At 38.7% G+C, this 20,891-nt stretch overlaps 2 non-coding genes across 2 annotated transcripts; one reads left to right on the top strand and one right to left on the bottom strand.

Annotated features, from left to right (window-relative positions):
* Window positions 1–5,023: 5,023 nt before the first annotated feature.
* Window positions 5,024–5,130, top strand: LOC127099519 (small nucleolar RNA R71). The gene has a single exon (XR_007794012.1). It is a non-coding gene; the product is annotated as a small nucleolar RNA R71 (small nucleolar RNA).
* A 3,329-nt stretch (window positions 5,131–8,459) lies between these two features.
* Window positions 8,460–8,566, bottom strand: LOC127099682 (small nucleolar RNA R71). Its single transcript, XR_007794159.1, has one exon. It is a non-coding gene; the product is annotated as a small nucleolar RNA R71 (small nucleolar RNA).
* Window positions 8,567–20,891: the final 12,325 nt, after the last annotated feature.

The raw sequence follows: 20,891 nt of genomic DNA, 5'->3' as shown, positions 1-20,891 counted from the left end.
AACCAAATAGGAAATGCCATCAATAAATCCAGAAAAATTCACCTGTATTCTCAACATCCATATGCTCAATCATGCAAAAATTTAGCTCAATCCAATGTCCACAAGCATGGAAAATAAAATCATGAAATTCACCAAGCATGGTGTGACACAAATTGTCACACCTCTAATCAAAAATTCATATCTCATCAACCAGGGATCCAAAAATTGAAACCTATACATCAAAATCACCAGCAAAGAGTCCAGAACATGCACAAAAAATTTCAAGCATTTCTATGGAAGCATCATCATTTTATGAATGAAATGGCATGGCATACACAAATTGGACACATTCAATCAAACCCTAGGCAATTTATTTTTTCACACGTGCACAAAAATAATAAAAACCATCATAAAAAACTACACATCACAAGGAGAATAATGCAAAAAGTCTCATCAAATTTGGACAAAAAATGAATCACTTATGAATTTTTGAAGTTATGAATCAAAATGAAATGAAAAATGAAAAAGAAAATGAAATGAAATGAAATAATGTGGAATAATGGCATAATTGTAATTCTGGCAACGAAATCCAAAACGCGGTCATTTAACTAAATGCAATGGCAGCACGCGATTGGTCAATGGTGGCAGTAAACATAAAATTCAAACACAGCCAAGGCAGCGAAGATCAAACTGATTCTGAAACGCGTTCTTGCTCAAGAACAACAACAAAATTCCAGAAATCACATATAAACAAATCTTCACCAAATGCAACAAATCATATATCACTGTATTCGTCTTTCAACCTAGATCATGGATATGGCAAGCATTTGACCTAACTCTAAACATATCAACCGGATCGAGCAAAAGAAGTTTCCTAGGTCAAAGTTCAAATCATGATATCTCATTCAAAACCTAACGAAAATCAATGATACAAGTTGCATCGTGTTCTACATCACAAGATCTACCTAAACCACATCAAGATTTTGAGAATCATTGAAATCGAGTTCTAACCTCTTGATGGAGCAGCTGTTGGAATCGCGAGCTTCAAGGTCTCTAATGCCAAAACAGTCGTGGATTGATGTTCTAGGAAGTGAATGAAGCAAGTCGTTCAGCTCAAAGGTGCTTCAGATCCAAGAACGAGCAAAAAGCCATGGATGAACTTGAATGCAACAGTTCCAATTCTTCACTCCTTTGCCACGATTTGGATGAAACAGTTGTGCACCAACACTTGTAGAGTGTGGATCAAACAAAAACAAGCATAATTGATGAAGAATTTGATGAGAAATGATGAAAAATGTGTGGAAAAAGTTTGGAGAATTGAGAGGTTTTTGGAGGGAAAATTGGTTAGATATGAAATTGTGAAGTGTGATTATGATTTTCTGTTATAATTATCCTTTTATACCATGCCTTAATCCATTTACTAATCACAATTAGCAAAATCAAAATGAATTAGTGAAATGCATTTCCAAGTGTAATGTCCAAAATGTCCTTTTGCAAAACCAGTCAATGTAACAGTACCAAGCCAATGCAAACAAGTTCTAAATGACATTTGTGATGTGTAGCAATTGGCCTTGTATGCAAAATCCATGTATTTCACAAAATCACCTATTTTCCCACCAATTTTCAAATAATCCACTTGAAAAATGACTTTTTGCCATGATGATTTTTGATGAAATGTGATGATGCATCATGAAAGTACATGTAAAATGTGGTTTTCTCAAAGAAAGATCACCCAATTTTGGCCATTCCATGTGAATGTTATGCCACTTTGAAAATCAACATTTTTGGAAAATGATTTGATCATAACTTGCCAACCACACATGAGAAATTCATGTTCTTGGACTTTTTGGAAAGGTGAGAGCAAGATCTACAACTTTCATGTTGGACAAAATTTCATTTGAAGCATTTTTGGACACGTAATTTTGAGGAGAAAAACTTTCCATTTTTGGCAGTTTTCAATTACAGGTCACCTGCCATTTTTGGAAACTTTTCATCTGACTTTATTTTCTTCATTCTTAATCTTCGAAATGCCAAATGAAACTTGTTCAGACATGAATGAAGTGTATCTAACTCTCTCCCACCTCCAAATCCATCATTTTAGGCACAGTTGACCACAGTTGACTTTTCTAACTGATAGACGAATTTGGCTATGCACTGATCAAGTTGAGCTTCAAACTCCTGATGAGATAGCTCAATGATGAAACCCTAGCTTCCATAAGCTCACTACAATCATGAAATGATCCCCATATCCATTGTAGACCCCATCTCCTTGCCAAGCCCTGACTGGCCCAATGCAGATGATTCAACTGATTAGGGTTGACCAGTGGTCAAAACCCTAATCCCAAGATATCTGATCAATCTCTTGGTGATGACAAAACCATGATGATGATGTATCATTTCAACCAAGATCAAGCTCAATCCCCTTGAAAGTCAAAAACCCTAATTTGAATCACCAACCCTCAGATGATTAGTGATCAGTTCAATGAAACCTTAGCTTGCATCTTAACCTCTGTATCTTTTGATCAAGACTTAGGAAGATGACTTGCTTGTTGTTACCACATGATATGCAAATATGCAAATGCCTAATGACCTAAAAAATGAAATGCAATATGTTAAGCTAGTCCCAAGAGAGGAGGGCAAATTTTGAGGTGTTACACTACTACATTAATCCACTTACCATTGCTTAACATAGCGCTAAATTGTCTCATGACAAGCTAACATAACTATACTAACTACTAACTTTAATTTGAGCATTTAGTTTCTTGCACTTTACTTTAATGCAATTTACTTTCTTGCTCATTTATTCATATTGCTTTTCATTTTGCTCACTTGAGCACATATTGTATGTTTATGTCATTTTCCTTTTGCTCATTTGAGCTTATTATTGTATATAAATATATTGTTGTCTTGTGTTGGTTCTGTGTTTGTTTGTGTGAACCCAATGCAAAAAGGAGAAAGGATTTAGAATTAAGATATACCTATGCTTAAAGGAGTTCAAGAGCAACTAGGCCTCATGCCTTTAGAATGCTAAATTTGTTGAAGAGCAACTAGGCCTCATGCCTTTAGAATGTTAAGATCTCAAAGTTGACTTCAAAGGACTTCCTTTCCAAACTCATTCTTTGTCCATTCCTCTTATTGTGTTGTGAACTTTTGATGTTTGCTCTTGTGTGATAGGGATTCCATCTTGAGATAGTAAAGAGGACAATTGTCATGAGTAGCCAAGTTAAGAGAGACAAGCCAAATGGAGATCCTAGGAGCTTGAATCTAAATTTGTTTGATTGCTTGATTGTGTGCTAAGTCCAAAGGAAAGGAGCATCTTGAATCATCTCTATGATTTCAAGAAGAGGAACTCCAAGGGTTTTATCTTCTCTCTTATCTTTGTATGCTTTAGGACTAGCCCTTCTCTTCTTCTCCTCACTCTAACCCAAGCCAAACTCTTTTTGTGCAAACTTTGGCATTGTTTCAAACTGGAAACCTAGGCCTTATGCCTCTGACTCTTCAAAATCTTTTCATTAATACTCATTGTGAATAAATCTTAACCATACTTTGACCTCATTTTATAAATACACTTAACTTGTAAATACAACTCACTTCAAGTTGTTTTTATGGTTCCAATGGCCACCTTTGTTAAACCTTTTCATAAACATTAGTCATAGGTTTGAGTTATCATAGTGGTTGATGTAAATCTCACCTCATCCTTAGTGATTGGATTGTAAGTCTTCCATACTTATTATAGGGTTAACCCTTCACTAGTATGTTGAAGCCCTCCTCACATGGTAGATTGTTGGTTTAGGTTGAGTTTTCTCCCTTTGATAACAAAAGACCTTTAGGCTTTTGATCAAATCAATTCACCAATCTTTGTGATTTTTTACCCCGAACTACGAGGTTTTGATCCTACCTTTGTGATGGTACGTAGGCAATGGGTTCATCCATTCAAACAACAAAATTTGTAAATACAATCTATTCTCTTCTCATCCCCCCCAATCTTTTGCACATATTTTCACAAATACCAACCTACAACACACACTTTGCAAAAAGAGATTCCCTTAGAGTACTAAGGATGTTTTGGGTGCGTAAAACCTTCCCATTTCATAACCAACCCCCTTACCTAGATCTCTGACATTTTTATTAGTTTTTGATTTGATAAAACTTCTTACTTGGTTTTGTTCGCTTTTTAACCTTTCCTTTGGATAAATAAAAGTGCGGTGGCGACTCGAATTGTATGTTTACTTTTGGTTTAGTCAATAAACCTAAAGGTAACAAAAACCCCGCTACACCAGGGAATTGTCCTCCACGTGTAGTTTGTGGGGCTTGGTTTTGTGCTACCTATGAGATCTGGGTTTCAAGCATCTTGTTGTGAGTGATTATCTGATCAACCTTGGTCCCTAATTGCGTTATCAGTTCATTTACGTGAATGTTCTGGTTTAGGAATTCTTTGTTTTGTTGAGTCTGGCCTGATATAAAGTTCTCCATGATCTTCTCAAGGTTAGACTTCTGGGGCACAACTTGCATAGGTTGATTTGGTTTTTTGGCTTGATAACCTTGTGGTCTTTGAGGTGCATAATTTTAGATAGGGTTCTGGTTTTTATAGGAAAAATTCAGGTGATTCTTCCATCTAGGATTGTAGGTGTTTGAACATGGGTTACCTTGGGCGTAATTCACTTGGTCAGTGTTCAGGTCGTTCAAAAGGTTACATTCCGCCGATTCGTGTCCTTTAGATCCACAAAGTTCACACTCTGTGTGGATTACCGCTGCGGTGTTAGTGTTTATAGAAATATGTTCGACCTTAAGGGCTAAAGTGTCCATTTTCTCATGCATCATGTCCATAGAGCTTATCTCATGTATTCCACCTTGGGTCTCCTTTTTCTCTACTGATGCTCGTTCAGTTCCCCATTGGTAATGGTTTTGGGCCATATCCTCAATTAGGTCACAAGCTTCAGGGTAAGGTTTGTTCATCAACGCGCCACCAACGGCAGCGTCGATGCTCATATTTGTGTTATAATGGAGTCCACTATAGAAGGTATGAACGATCAGCCATTGTTCTAGGCCATGGTGTGGACAGACTCTTAATATCTCTTTGTATCTCTCCCAAGCTTCAAAAAGTGTTTCTCCTTGGTTTTGAGTAAATCTAGTTATTTGGTTTCGAAGAACAACAATCTTACTAGGGGGAAAATATCTAGCAAGGAATACTCTTCTAAGGTCTTCCCAGGTAGTTATTGAGTTAGCTGGAAGTGAATCAACCCATGAACATGCTCTATGTCTGACGGAGAAAGGAAATAATCTTAAACGAATCGCATCAGGTGAAGCACCGTTGGATTTAAAGGTGTCGGCTAGTTGGATAAATACTTTTAAATGTTGATTTGGGTTCTCATTAGCGAGACCCGCGAATTGGCTCTGTTGCACTAATTGCAGTAAAAATGGTTTTAGTTCGAAATTGTTGGCAGGAATGAGGGGGTTTACTATACTAGAACTAGGTTCCTTGTCAGAGGGTTGGGAAAATTCCTTAAGAGGTCTCTGATCGCGATTCATGGCCATAGCTTTCTTAATTCGGATGAGTAAGAGGCGTGTACGAGTGTAACGTTCGGGTTCCACTAAGGGATCTACTAAATTTCCGGTACTACGGGTTCTTCACATTTACCGACTAATAATGCCTTAGTCTAGACAGTGTAACGACAGGGTATGAAATTTGACGAAGTTGGTCCCCGACAACGGCGCCAAAAACTTGATCGCTATATTCGCAAGTGCACGAATCACGTCAGAGTAATATAAAAGAATATCGATCCCACAGAGAGCAAATCGTCAATTTATTGATTACTATTATTACGATGTTTATCTAAGGCGGTACAAAAGAGATATTGATGTCGTAAAATAAAAGTAAATAAAGGAAATGATAAATACAGTGCAGATAAAGATAGGCTTGAATGTAATTCACGTCAATTAAACGATGCTTCGATTGTCTAAATAGAACTACTTATGGGGCAATATTTTCTACTCTTGAAAATAATCCATTTAACAGGAACTGTCGCTTTCGCATATTCAGAACCGAGTTTACCCTTAAATTAAGGCCTTTTATTGTCACTTTATAAAAGGTGCGTAGAACGCTAAAGTAGTAAACTTATTTTTAAGAAATAAGACTCTTAAACTTAGTTGAAAAGTGATTTTGATTTGGAAAGTTTTACCTAAGGAGTTTTGATCACACTAAAATTTACGTATTTTCGACTCCGATTTCACATGCATTCTAGTTATTTTATTGTCATTTTGTTGTGTTATTACTGTGTTTTCCTTTGTTTTCAGGTTTTTACTTTAATCGGAGCCCCGATCGAGAAAAGGAGTGAAAAAGGGCTAAAAAACCTAAAATTCAGCATTTTGTGCTTATGGCTTACCCCATGGAGGGCGCCACAGACCAAGCCATGACGTGTCCAAGTCCAACTTCCTCAACTCCCACGTTTACCCACTTCATCCACTAAGGCGCCCCACTTTGTGCTTGTGGCGGGCGCCATAGCCTTGTGGCGGGCGCCACAAGAAGGAAACGGTTTCCTCTATTTTCAAGTTGAAGGGCATCCAAGTCAATTCCACCTTTTTTATTTTCCTATAAATAGAAACGCGAATTCAGTTTTACAACCATCCAAACTTAGAACAGAGATGCAAACTCATAAGCAAATTTGTTTCACTTAGGCATATATTCAGTATTTTATAGTGGTAGTCGCTTCGCATTGGAGTGTTACCACAATTGTGTCATCAAGTCTGTGATAGAGTCTGTAATCGAGTTTGGAGCACTTTGGAAGGAAGTTAATCCTGCCGCCATTTTCTTTTTCGCATTGCAATTTACTCAGCCTCCGATTGGAGCAGGTTTTTATTACTCGCCTTTACTTTATTTATTTCCCGCACTCGCTTTACTTTATTTATTTCCCGCACTCGCTTTTACTTTATTTATTTCCTCGCACTCGCTTTTACTTTATTTATTTCCTCGCACTCGCTTTTACTTTATTTATTTCCTCGCACTCGCTTTTACTTTATTTATTTCCCGCACTCGCTTTAAATTATTTACTTTCCGCACTCGCACTACTTTTATTTACTTTTCGCACTCGCACTGCTTTTATTTAAATTAATGCACTTTTACTTTACCATGTCTAACTAAATCTAAAAGGTTAGAATGTAAGGACCGTAATTAAACCAGTAATCCATACAATTGTTCGTAGAAACACTTAAGGGTTATTTTAACTTTCAACTTAAGTTTTCCCGCACTTCAATTCCGTTGGGTAAGATCGAAAGCCGTCCAACGTCTTTATAAACTTAATTGTTTTTAACTATTTCAAAAACAGCGAAAGCGCTTTGTCTAGTTCATTAGGAGTTTTTAACATCAAGAAGAAAAGAGATTTTAAAACTATTTTCGGACGCGTTTATAAGTTTAGAGTATGGTTCGTAAGAACCTCTTTTGGTTAAGAAATCCAGGTTATAATACTTTTCAACTTAGTTAAGATACTATATTTCTTAAAAATAGGGTTACTACTCTAACGCAATGCGCGCCTTTTTATAAGTGACAATAAGAGGGTTTGATTAGGGAGTACAACTCGGTTCTGAATACGCGAAAGCGACAGTTCCTGTTAAATTAGTTCTTTTCAAAGTAGGAAACATTGCCCATAAGTAGTTCTATTAGCAAGTACTTGGATTATCAGCTGATTATGTGAATTACATTCGACCCTGTCTTTATAAATTATATTCTATTTTCAATACTTTACTTTTCATTGCACACTACAAAAACACCTATTTTGACTGCCTTTGATAAACACCATAACAACAGATAACGATAGATTGACACTTGGTCTCTGTGGTTCGATAATCTTTTATATTACTCTGACGCGTTCGTACACTTGCGAACACCAAGTTTAACAACGCACCAAGTTTTTGGCGCCGTTGCCGGGGATTTGTTTCGTCAAATTTCATTTTTCTGTTGTTATATCGTTTAGACTTAGGTTATTTCCCGCCGGTCAATGCGAAGAACTCGCAGTACCGAAAGTTTAAGTTTAGTAAATCCTCTGGCGGAACCTGAATGTTACGCTCGCGCACATTTATTCTTTCATAGAATTAAGAGAGCTATGGCCGAAGATCAAAACCAAAGACCTCTTAAAGATTTCGCTCAACCATCTAACGAAGAACCTAGTTCTAGTATAGTAAACCCAATCATCCCAGCCAATAATTTTGAACTTAAACCATCCTTGTTGCAATTAGTGCAACAGAGACAATTCACGGGTCTCGCTACCGAGAATCCTAACCAACATTTAAAAATATTTCTTCAATTATCAGATACTTTTAAAACCAATGGAGCTTCTCCTGAGGCAATACGTTTAAGATTATTTCCTTTTTCCCTCAGAGATAAAGCCCTATCATGGTTAGATTCCCTTCCACCCAATTCCATTACGACTTGGGATAACCTTAGAAGAGTTTTTCTTGCTAGATATTTTCCCCCGAGTAAGACCGCCGTTCTTCGAAACCATATAACTAGATTTACCCAAAACCAAGGAGAATCGTTGTTCGAAGCTTGGGAGAGATATAAAGAGTTATTACGAGCATGCCCACATCATGGTTTAGAAAATTGGTTAATCATTCAAACCTTCTATAATGGAATTCATTATAACACAAAGATGACCATCGACGCTGCCGCAGGCGGTGCTCTGATGAACAAACCTTACCCTGAAGCTAGTGCCCTCATCAAAGACATGGCTCAAAACCATCAATCATGGGGAGTCGAACGAGCGACAGTGGAGAAGAAGGAAGCCCAAGGAGGAATGCATGAACTAAGCTCTATAGACATGATGCAAGCTAAAATGGACGCATTAGCTCTCAAAGTCGAGCATATGTACACGAACCCGAATACTGTAGCCGTAGTTTCGTCGGATTGTGAGATATGTGGAACCCAAGGACACCAATCCGCTGAATGCAGTCTATTAAACGAAACCCACTCCGAGCAAGTGAACTACACCCAAGGGAACCCATATTCAAATACCTATAACCCTGGATGGAGGAATCACCCTAACTTCTCTTATAGAAACAATAACCCAATTCAAAACAATGCACCTCCGAGACCTAGTTATCAAGCCCCTAGATCAAATCAACCTATGCAACCTGTACCACCAAAGCCGAGCCTTGAGAAAATTATGGAAAATTTTATCACCGCTCAAACCCAACAAAACAAGGAGTTCACGAACCAAAACATTCATGTTAATGAATTGATTACTCAGTTAGGAACCAAGGTTGACCAAATAGTTACTCATACCAAGATGATTGAAACACAGATCTCTCAGGTAGCTTTAAACCAAGCCCCTCAGACTACACCTGGAGGACAATTCCCTGGACAACCTCAACAAAATCCGAGAGGACAAGCCAATGCCATTACCCTAAGAAGTGGGAACGCTTATGATGAGCCACCAAACCCAAGACTGAGTGAACCCGAAACTTCTAAGGAATGTACCAAACCCCCGGACGAAGTAAAGGAACCAGAAGAATCTGAAAACCAGGATGGTCGAGAGAAAGGAGAAGAACCTAAAGATAAAATTTACGTACCGCCCCCGCCATATAAACCACCTATACCATATCCGCAAAGACTCAAACAAACCCAGATCAATAAACAGTACCAAAAATTTATTAAAGTTATAGAAAAACTTCATGTAGAAATCCCTTTCACAGAAGCCATCACCCAAATACCTTATTATGCAAAGTTTCTGAAAGACATCCTTACCAACAAATGTAGACTTGACGATCCGAAGCCTTTGGGATGTAATGCTATTTCCGAGGACAAATTAGCAAAGAAAGATAAAGATCCTGGAAATTTCTCCATTCCTTGCCTTTTGGGTAATCATGTCATCGATAAAGCTTTTCTAGACTTATGAGCTAGTGTGAGCTTAATGCCTCTAGCAATTTGTGAGAGGTTAAACTTAGGAGAATTACAACCCACTAAGATGTCACTTCAGTTAGCTGATAGATCTGTCAAATATCCGATAGGCATTTTAGAAGATGTCCATGTTAGGATATGTCAACTATTTATCCCTACTGATTTTGTCGTCATGGACATCAAAGAGGACAATGATATACCAATTCTTCTAGGTAGACCATTCTTATCGACTGCAGGAGCCATAATAGATGTCAAGAAAGGAAAGTTGACATTTGAGGTAGGTGACGAGAAAATAGAATTTATACTTTCGAAATTTCTTATGGCACCTGTGATGGGAGACTCGTCTTATGCCTTAGATATCATTGATGAATGTGTTAGAGAATTAGAACAAAAAGAAATTATCAAGTTACCATCAACCCCCATAAAGGAAGATGATGACTTTAAAGAACCTTACATCGATGATAACCTTTACGAATGTTTATCCCTTACCCCAGATCCTATGCCATGGCCTAAGAAACCAACCTTAGAACTTAAGGAACTGCCTAAGAACCTGAGATATGAGTTCCTCGATGAAAAGATGAACCGTCCAGTTATAGTCAGTGCTACCTTGAGCCAAGAGGAAACGAACCAACTTTTAGACGTTTTGCGAAGACATCCCTCAACCTTAGGATATAATATCTCTGACCTGAAAGGTATAAGCCCGTCCGTATGCATGCATCGGATTTCGTTAGAAGAAGATTCAAAACCCTCTAGGGAGCATCAGAGAAGAATAAATCCTATAATGAGTGATGTTGTTAAGAAGGAAGTTCTTAAGTTGCTTGAGGCATGTATAATCTACCAGATCTCGGATAGTAAGTGGGTGAGCCCTGTGCATGTAGTACCTAAAAAGGGAGGCATCACAGTCGTGCAAAACGATAAAGGCGAACATGTAGCAAAACGTTTAGAAGGAGGATGGCGGATGTGTATAGATTATAGAAAATTAAATAAAGCAACTAGGAAGGATCATTTCCCTTTACCATTTATAGACCAGATGTTGGAGCGTCTAGCCAGACACTCTTACTTCTGTTATTTAGATGGGTACTCTGGATTCTTCCAAATACCTATTCACCCCGAAGATCAAGAAAAAACTACTTTTACATGCCCCTATGGAACCTTTGCCTACAGAAGAATGCCTTTCGGCCTCTGTAACGCCCCAACTACTTTCCAACGCTGCATGATGTCAATCTTCGCAGATTACCTTGATGGTATCATGGAAGTGTTTATGGAAGATTTCTCGGTTTGCGGATTCGATTTCCACAATTGCCTTGCTAACCTTGAGAAAATCCTGGAGAGATGTGTGGAGGTAAACCTCGTGCTAAATTGGGAAAAATGTCATTTCATGGTGACCGAAGGAATAGTTTTAGGACATATAGTTTCCGAAAAAGGTATAGAGGTAGATAAAGCTAAAATAGAAGTTATAGAGAACCTAAAACCACAAAAAACAATCAGAGAAATCCGAAGCTTTCTTGGACATGCTGGATTCTACCGGCGTTTTATTAAGGACTTCTCCAAAATAACTAAACTGTTAACCGGACTTTTAATGAAAGATGCTGAATTCATTTTCGACGAAAAATGTAATGATGCATTTAATCTCTTAAAGCAAGCATTAATCTCTGCACCTATTATGAAACCGCCCGATTGGTCGGAACCTTTTGAGATAATGTGCGATGCTAGTGATTATGCAGTTGGAGCCATTCTAGGACAAAGGAAAGATAAAAAATTACATGCCATTTATTATGCCAGTAGAACCCTAGATGCTGCCCAACTTAACTACGCAACAACTGAAAAAGAATTACTCGTTGTAGTTTTCGCTATAGACAAATTTAGATCTTATCTAGTAGGAGCAAAAATTATTGTTTACATCGATCATGCTGCCATTCGTTACCTATTAAGTAAAAAAGATGCCAAGCCCAGGTTACTCCGATGGATTCTATTACTACAAGAGTTTGATTTAGACATAAGAGATAAAAAAAGGCACTGAAAATGTAGTAGCCGATCACCTTTCTAGGCTAGAACATCTAAAACCTGAACTAGTTCCCATAAACGATGATTTTGCCTATGATAGACTGATCGCTAGAGTAGAAACCATTGAAGATAATAACCTAGACCTTTATGAGCACTCCCAAAATTCCTTAGCAATAAGTAACGTTCCATGGTATGCAGATTTCGTTAATTCCCTAGCTGCAGATATAGTACCCCCTGATCTTGACTACCACCGCAAGAAGAAATTCTTCCACGATGTGAGAAACTTCTACTGGGACGAACCACTCCTTTTCAAAAGGGGTAAAGATGGCATTTTTCGCCGTTGCGTTCCAGAAGAAGAGGTAAATAATATTATCGAGCATTGTCATTCTGCACCTTATGGTGGACATGCGAGCACCTCTAAGACATACGCCAAGATTCTTCAAGCTGGTCTATTCTGGCCTACCATGTGGCGTGATGTCTATGCTTTCATTGTCAAATGTGATAGATGCCAACGCACTGGAAACATTTCAAGACGTGATGAGATGCCTCTAAGAAACATTCAGAAAGTAGAACTCTTTGAGGTATGGGGTATAGATTTCATGGGACCTTTCCCACCATCCTTAGGGAACAGGTATATCTTAGTAGCTGTAGACTATGTGTCTAAGTGGATTGAAGCTATAGCCGCACCCACAAACGACACTAGGGTAGTAATCAAATTATTTAAAAACTATATATTCCCTAGATTTGGAACACCATGTTTGGTCATAAGCGATGGAGGATCACACTTTATATCGAGAATATTTGACAAACTTTTAAGAAAATATGGAGTTAGGCATAGAGTAGCAACACCATACCACCCACAAACTAGTGGCCAAGTAGAAGTATCTAATAGGGAGATAAAACAAATCCTAGAGAAAAATGTTTCTATTTCTAGGAGAGACTGGTCTCAGAAGCTTCAAGAAGCATTATGGGCCTATAGAACCGCTTTCAAAACCCCTATAGGAACTACTCCTTACCAACTAGTTTATGGAAAATCTTGTCACTTACCATTCGAGTTAGAGCATAAGGCCTATTGGGCCATTAAAACTTTGAATTTAGACTACTTAGCCGCTGGAGAAAAGCGTATCCTGGACATTCATAAATTAGAAGAACTTAGGCAATCTGCCTACGAAAATGCAAAAATATATAAAGAGAGGACAAAAGCCTATCATGACAAAACAATAGTAAAGAAAAACTTCAATGTAGGCGATTCTGTTCTCCTTTTCAACACTAGGTTACGACTTTTCCCTGGAAAGCTACGTTCAAGATGGACTGGCCCCTTCGAAGTATCCAAGATTCTGAGATCCGGAGCCGTAGAAATCAAGAACGATACCTGTAGTCCATTCATTGTAAATGGACAAAGACTGAAGCTCTATGAAGGAGGAGACATTCCATCATACTACTCAAGCCACACCCTGATTGATCCACCGATTCATACTATTACAGGTGTATAAGTTCTAACCGTCAAGCTAATGACGTTAAACAAGTGTTGCATGGGAGGCAACCCATGGTTTTTCTTTTAATTTTATTTTATTTATTTTTTTCGCATTTATTTACATTTATTTTTATCTTTATTTTATTTTATCTTATTTTGCATTGAGACTAAAGTTTGAATGGTTTGTATTTTCAGGATCACTTTCCTAACTTTTACAGGATGCAGGGTTTTGATGACATGCATGTTGCCTATAGAGACAATGCTCAGAGGGAGCGCTACATTGCTTTATACCAGCGCCCTATGGCACCCACACGTTACCCTGATCAGCATTGTATGGAGGCACTGGGTATCGAGCCTAGTATCAGATTCCTTAGCCACCAGCTCCACTGGGACGAATTTGCTGATGACTTGAATAACACATATAGGAACCTGACTTTGAAGTTCCTGAGTTCATTCGACTACGACCCATATTCTGGACCAGATGGGTATGCTGCTTTCAGACTTTTTGGAGTTGAGTACTCCTTCAGTCAGAAAGAGTTCGGCGACTTATTGGGTTTCCAGACCACTCCTGATGCTATCCCGGAGACACCTTTGGGATGTTTTCTGGGTAAGGAGGTGGAGAAGTTTTGGAGTGATATATCAGGTGGCGGAAGCCAGGATCCATCTACACAGTTATCTTATGTCATACATAACCCGACCTTCAGATATTTTCAGATGATATTAGCACATTCCTTCTTGGGAAGACAGGATGCAGAGACTCTACTAAGTGAAGAGGATATCTTCCTACTATTTTGCGCATCCCAGTCTCGCCCAGTAGCATGTGGGAACTTTTTATTGAATAATCTCAGCGGTATCTCTAGATCCACCGAAGGAGTCATCCATGTTGGTGGAATCATCACACAGATTGTTGTCGCTTTGGGTTTGTCTCGCAAGCTGTCACATCTTCGGATCTACTGTGGACACACTACCATGGACATCGATTTCTGTTTGACTAGAGGATTGATGAGGAGAGCCTCTTTCCACCCATGTCAGTTCCGATTGCTAGTCGACAGTGAGGCCATCCATTACTTCACATTGCCAGACCCTATGATGACCAGTGTGCATGATCCAGCGAATTTGAGTTATGCTCTAGAGGGCCAGGGAGAGACCGTTGAGGAGCCGAGATCGCCCCCAGTTGCTGAATACACACCTGCACCACCATCTCCTAGAATCACTGTTCTCTCTAATAATCATTTATTGCAGACACCCAACATACGCACCCAGATTGCTGAGTGCCGTAGAGAGATTGCAGCGCTTAGACAGGAAGTGGCGGACCTAACACTACAGATTAGAGTGTCTGATCTCACCCATGCTACTGAAGCCGACTGTCTATATCAGGAGATCGCAGAGCTCAGGCAGGAGATAGCCGTGCTCCGTGGATCCACTCAGGCAGACGACTCCCCTGATACCTGATCTCACCATTTCATTTCACTTTAGTTTTCTTTCATATATTTATTGTATTTGCATTACTCAATTTTTTTATCACATTTGGATATTATATAAACTACTACTATACATTAGTATTTCTATTTATATATATATATATATATATATATATATATATATATATATTATATTTTATTTGCATTTTAGTTATTTATTTATTTATATTTAATTTCTATTTTTGTTTTTGTTTCGGTTTCACTTTTTATTTTCGCTTTTATTTTTATACAATTAATGCAAGTCGAAGAAACTAGGAGAATCACAAGACAAATGCTATCCAGACCCCTCAAAGCCAAAAGACAAGCGAAGCCCAAACCAAAGGACCAAAATCTGGCTCAGCCAGATTTTGCCTTGTGGCGCCCGCCATAGGACCTGTGGCGCCCGCCATAGGACCTGTGGCGCCCGCCATAGCGTCTATAAATGGTCGGGGCAGACCACTTCTTCACCATTTTTGTAACTTACAACCTCCAAAACCCATTTTTTCACCTTGGAAAAAAAGCCCTTGAACCCATAAAAAGCTCATACTTTCCTAACCATCATACCACACAAATCACAAATCCACTTTCCATTTTCGATTTCATCCGCCGGATTTTGTAAAAATCCAACCTTTTCACCAACCACTTCATCTTCTTCATCCACATTTCAAGAGCATTCAAATGGAGTTCAACGGATTCATTCTTCGAGGAGGGAAACCGGGGGAGAGACAAAGAAAAATCATTGAACGGTTGCAAAATCGGGAAATCCTCCCGACAAGGTATGTTGATGAAGATTGTCTCTACACTTTAGGTATCTACCATAGTGATTTTCATTTATTAGACATCTTAGGTTTGCATAATTTCTTTACCATCAAAGAACCCACCTATGAGCGGTTGACAATCGAGTTTTTAAGTTCCTTAATTTATATTGTCATCCCTAACACTGCTAGCACAGTCGGTACTGTCAAATTTAGAATGTTTACTGTTGAGTACCAATTCAGTACCGATGAACTAGCCAGCCTGTTAGGGATCCCTCATGGGGAATGTGCTATTTGTGAGGCCCCTTTGGATTCTGAATGGTCTGTTGAGGTATTTTCCTTCTGGGAGCGTTTATCAAACGTTTCCATAAACTCTTTTGAAGGAGTTCTTGCCTCAACTATCCATAACCCGACCATCAGAGTTTTTAGATATCTGTTGGCATGCACTATTTTTGGCCGGGAGAATCCAAATAAGGTTAATGCTAAAGAGCTTCTATATTTGCAAGGAAGCCTCACAAATAGGAGAATTAATTCGGTTCCGTTTATGCTCGCCCATATGATTTTAACTCTGAATAACGCGGGACCGATTTCTTTTGGTGGATTGATTACGTCTATTGCTCGGGCACTTAACCTGAACAATGAGATGGCTACCCTAAACCCCTTACCTCCTCGCACAATTAACTTAAAATTTCTGAGAGACATGAAATTGTGTCGCTCAAGGAGAGAAGGAGGTTATACACTTATGGTTCATGGTGTAGCCATCCCATCTGTTATTCTACCTTGCACTAGACGTACCAATATACGTGACGAGAGGAATTGGACCTACGATTTAGATGCTCCACCTGTTTTGGGTCCTCTCCCTCCTAACATTCCTTATGAGGCGGGACCAGACACTGATGATGAATATGATCGGAGAGAGAGATCTCCCGTACCACATGTGTCCCCCCATCATCCTCCACCACCACACACCGCACCACCTTCTTCTTCTGCAGGTACCACTCCTGGCTTCTATATTACAGAGGAGATGTGGCGAGACCACATGGCTAGAGAGCAGAGGCGCGATGACCTACTCTCTACCATCCAACAACAAATGGCGGTCAACATGAGCTTTATGCAAGAGTCGCAGCGGAGGACAGACAGGTCCTACGACACTGTTCTACAGTCCCTGCAAGTGATTACAAATACGCAAGCCTGTCAGCAACAATACAACCAGCGACACCAGGCACTCATCGAAGCTACTCAAGGTTCCATTCTAGGTAACCTTCGAGATGTGAGGACCGCTCAGGATGCCCTGCAGGCGAGGATGGGTCAGAGAGACTGTCGTCGTTCCCGATCCCGTCGTCCACCTCAGGATGGCGAGGGCACTAGTGGTCAGCAATAGGGTTGCCAGGTAACCCCTCCTTATCTTATTTCGAAACATTGAGGACAATGTTCGATTTAAGTGTGGGAGGAGCATTTATCGTTTTCCTTTTATCTTCGATTTTATTTGCTGTTTTTAGATTATTTATTTCCTTTTAGTTGTTTAATTTCCCTCTTAGTTGTTTAATTTCCTTTTTAGTATAATGCATGAGTCTGACGAGTCACCGAATACAGTAAATCTTTAGTACAATCTAGTCTCCCCATACCTTTAGCCCCACAAAATTTTTTTTGCAAAAGAAAATAGTGTTATTCCGAAAGTTTTCAGGTTTTTAAGACATGTTCTGAGTACGGATGCGGTGACTTGGGAGAACTTTGCGAAACATCAGTATTATTTTAGCACCATAGACTTCGTAAATATAGGAATCATTCCCGAAACCCCATATACCATGGCCTTAATCATCATTTCCGTATAAGCCCTTAGTAGTTTATCTCAGCAATCAGCTCCGACCTACGCATCCTCTACGTAGGGGACCGATGCAAATAAGTGAATGATCCAGAAAAACAAAAAAATAAAAGAAAGCAAAAAGGCAACTCCGGTATAGGTGACCCTCACAAATTCATTTAAACCAAAGGATTGTCACAAAAAAAATTGCTAGAAAAAGAAAAAGAAAAAGAAAGAAACTCACCCACTGTTGGTTGGTTCAGAGGTATCTGGCACTGAACTCGGTAGGGCGGATTACGATCCGATCCCCCATAACTACAGTTGGGTCCAACAAAAGGGTTTACACATATTTATGTGCCAGGAAACCCATGCTCAGATCATAATCACTAACAGGCCACTCTACTATGAAGCATGTATGGATAACGGGCTTAATGTGATTGCGCCTGAATGAAAAGGACATAAAAGGAGATGAAGAGGCAGGCCTAGGTGTTGTGGGATAATATGGGTTGGTTAATATAGGAATGAAGTTTATGTCCGTATTTGCGGATTAGTGTCATCATGATACCCTTAGTTCACTCAGTTAGTACCTATCACTGCATCCCGACTTGAACTTAGAATTTTCACCTGAAGCACTCGTTTACACCAGTCTTTCTTTTATGAGCTTTTCAATGTTTTGCTTGAGGACAAGCAAAGGTTTAAGTGTGGGAGAGTTTGATCACACTAACATTTACGTATTTTTGACTCCGATTTCACATGCATTCTAGTTATTTTATTGTCATTTTGTTGTGTTATTACTGTGTTTTCCTTTGTTTTCAGGTTTTTACTTTAATCGGAGCCTCGATCGAGAAAAGGAGTGAAAAAGGGCTAAAAACCCTAAAATTCAGCATTTTGTGCTTATGGCTTACCCCATGGCGGGCGCCACAGACCAAGCCATGACGTGTCCAAATCCAACTTCCTCAACTCCCACGTTTCCCCATTTCATCCACTAAGGTGCCCCACTTTGTGCTTGTGGCGGGCGCCATAGCCTTGTGGCGGGCGCCACATGAAGGAAACGTTTTCCTCTATTTTCAAGTTGAAGGGCATCCAAGTCAATTCCACCTTTTTTATTTTCCTATAAATAGAAACGCGAATTCAGTTTTACAACCATCCAAACTTAGAACAGAGGCAAACTCAGAAGCAAATTTGTTTCACTTAGGCATATATTCAGTATTTTATAGTGGTAGTCGCTTCGCATTGGAGTGTTACCACAATTGTGTCATCAAGTCTGTGATAGAGTCTGTAATCGAGTTTGGAGCACTTTGGAAGGAAGTTAATCCTGCCGCCATTTTCTTTTTCGCATTGCAATTTACTCAGCCCTCCGATTGGAGCAGGTTTTTATTACTCGCCTTTACTTTATTTATTTCCCGCACTCGCTTTACTTTATTTATTTCCCGCACTCGCTTTTACTTTATTTATTTCCTCGCACTCGCTTTTACTTTATTTATTTCCTCGCACTCGCTTTTACTTTATTTATTTCCCGCACTCGCTTTAAATTATTTACTTTCCGCACTCGCACTACTTTTATTTACTTTCCGCACTCGCACTACTTTTATTTAAATTAATGCACTTTTAAATTACCATGTCTAACTAAATCTAAAAGGTTAGAATGTAAGGACCGTAATTAAACCAGTAATCCGTACAATTGTTCGTAGAAACACTTAAGGGCTATTTTAACTTTCAACTTAAGTTTTCCCGCACTTCAATTTTGTTGGGTAAGATCGAAAGCCGTCCAACGTCTTTATAAACTTAATTGTTTTTAACTATTTCAAAAACAGCGAAAGCGCTTTGTCTAGTTCATTAGGAGTTTTTAACATCAAGGAGAAAAGAGATTTTAAAACTATTTTCGGACGCGTTTATAAGTTTAGAGTCTGGTTCGTAAGAACCTCTTTTGGTTAAGAAATCTAGGTTATAATACTTTTCAACTTAGTTAAGATACTATATTTCTTAAAAATAGGTTTACTACTCTAACACAATGCGCGCCTTTTTATAAGTGACAATAAGAGGGTTTGATTAGGTAGTACAACTCGGTTCTGAATACGCGAAAGCGACAGTTCCTGTTAAATTAGTTCTTTTCAAAGTAGGAAACATTGCCCATAAGTAGTTCTATTAGCAAGTACTTGGATTATCAGCTGATTATGTGAATTACATTCGACCCTGTCTTTATAAATTATATTCTATTTTCAATACTTTACTTTTCATTGCACACTATAAAAACACCTATTTTGACTGCCTTTGATAAACACCATAACAACAGATAACGATAGATTGACACTTGGTCTCTCTGGTTCGATAATCTTTTATATTACTCTGACGCGTTCGTACACTTGCGAACACCAAGTTTAACAACGCATCAAGTTTCCTGATTTTAAATCTATCAACGCGTCCGAAAACAGTTTCAAAAATCGTTTTTCCTTAAAGTGATAAAAATTACTAGTTAACTAAGCCAGGGTGCTTTTGCACTCCTTGAGTAGTTAAAATTAACCAAGTTTGTTTTAGAAAACTCAAATTAAGAATCAAAACAACCCCTAAAGAGTTTCTACAGATGCAATATGTGAAACCTCTCTTTAACTGCAATCCTTACATTCTAACCTTTGAAAGATTTAGCCAGACATGGTAATACAAACAATTTCAACGATATTGAACATGATGAAAAGAAGTTTAGAATGTAAGGTGTGAAGAACAAGTAAAGCGTGTAAAACAATTAAAACGAGCAATAAAGATAATGGTGAGAAAATTAAATAAAGTAAAGACAATTGCAAGGAATTAAATAAAGTAAAGCGTGACAAGAAATTAAATAAACTAAAGCGTGGCAAGAAATTAAATAAAGTAAAGCATGACAAGTAAAATAAATAAAAGCGATTAAATTAGAACCTGCTCCAAACGGAGGCTTTAAATCTGGTACAAGGAAAATAAACCTTTGACTTTGAAGATAAAGACGACATCAAAATCAAAGTGCTCCAACTCAATTACACTACGGTGCGATAACCCCTCGATGTGACGGATTACCGCTTTTACAGATGATAATATAGTCTTAGTGTTGTAAACTAAGTTGGATGCTTTGGAAATGAACTAGAACAACCTATTTATAGAGGAACTCAACAACATGCAAAGACCATGATGCCCTTCAAGTTCTCCTTAGTGGGAATGTGAAATGCAAAGGTGGCGCCCGCCACCCCTTCATGGCGCCCGCCATGTGTGTGAATTGGAAAGTTCATGGGATCGTGGCGATTTCCTCCTGGTTGAGGGCTGATGTGTCATGGCTTCTCCTATAGCGGCCGCCATGCATAACGCAATGTGTATAATATTTGCCGAAAAACCCTAATTTTTGGTCTTTTTGCTTCGTTTCTTCTAAAAAGGTCCCGAAAGAGTTAAATACCCAAAAACAACATAAAAGAGAGCATAACACAAGCAAAATGATAATAAAGACCTAATAAACATGTGAAATCCGAGTCAAAAACGCGATGTGATTCAGTGTGATCAACTTTCAGCA

The sequence above is a fragment of the Lathyrus oleraceus genome, chromosome 6, assembly GCF_024323335.1.
Source record: "Lathyrus oleraceus cultivar Zhongwan6 chromosome 6, CAAS_Psat_ZW6_1.0, whole genome shotgun sequence".
Classification (NCBI taxonomy): domain Eukaryota; kingdom Viridiplantae; phylum Streptophyta; class Magnoliopsida; order Fabales; family Fabaceae; genus Lathyrus; species Lathyrus oleraceus.
This window is presented reverse-complemented; position numbering and strand designations above follow the sequence as displayed.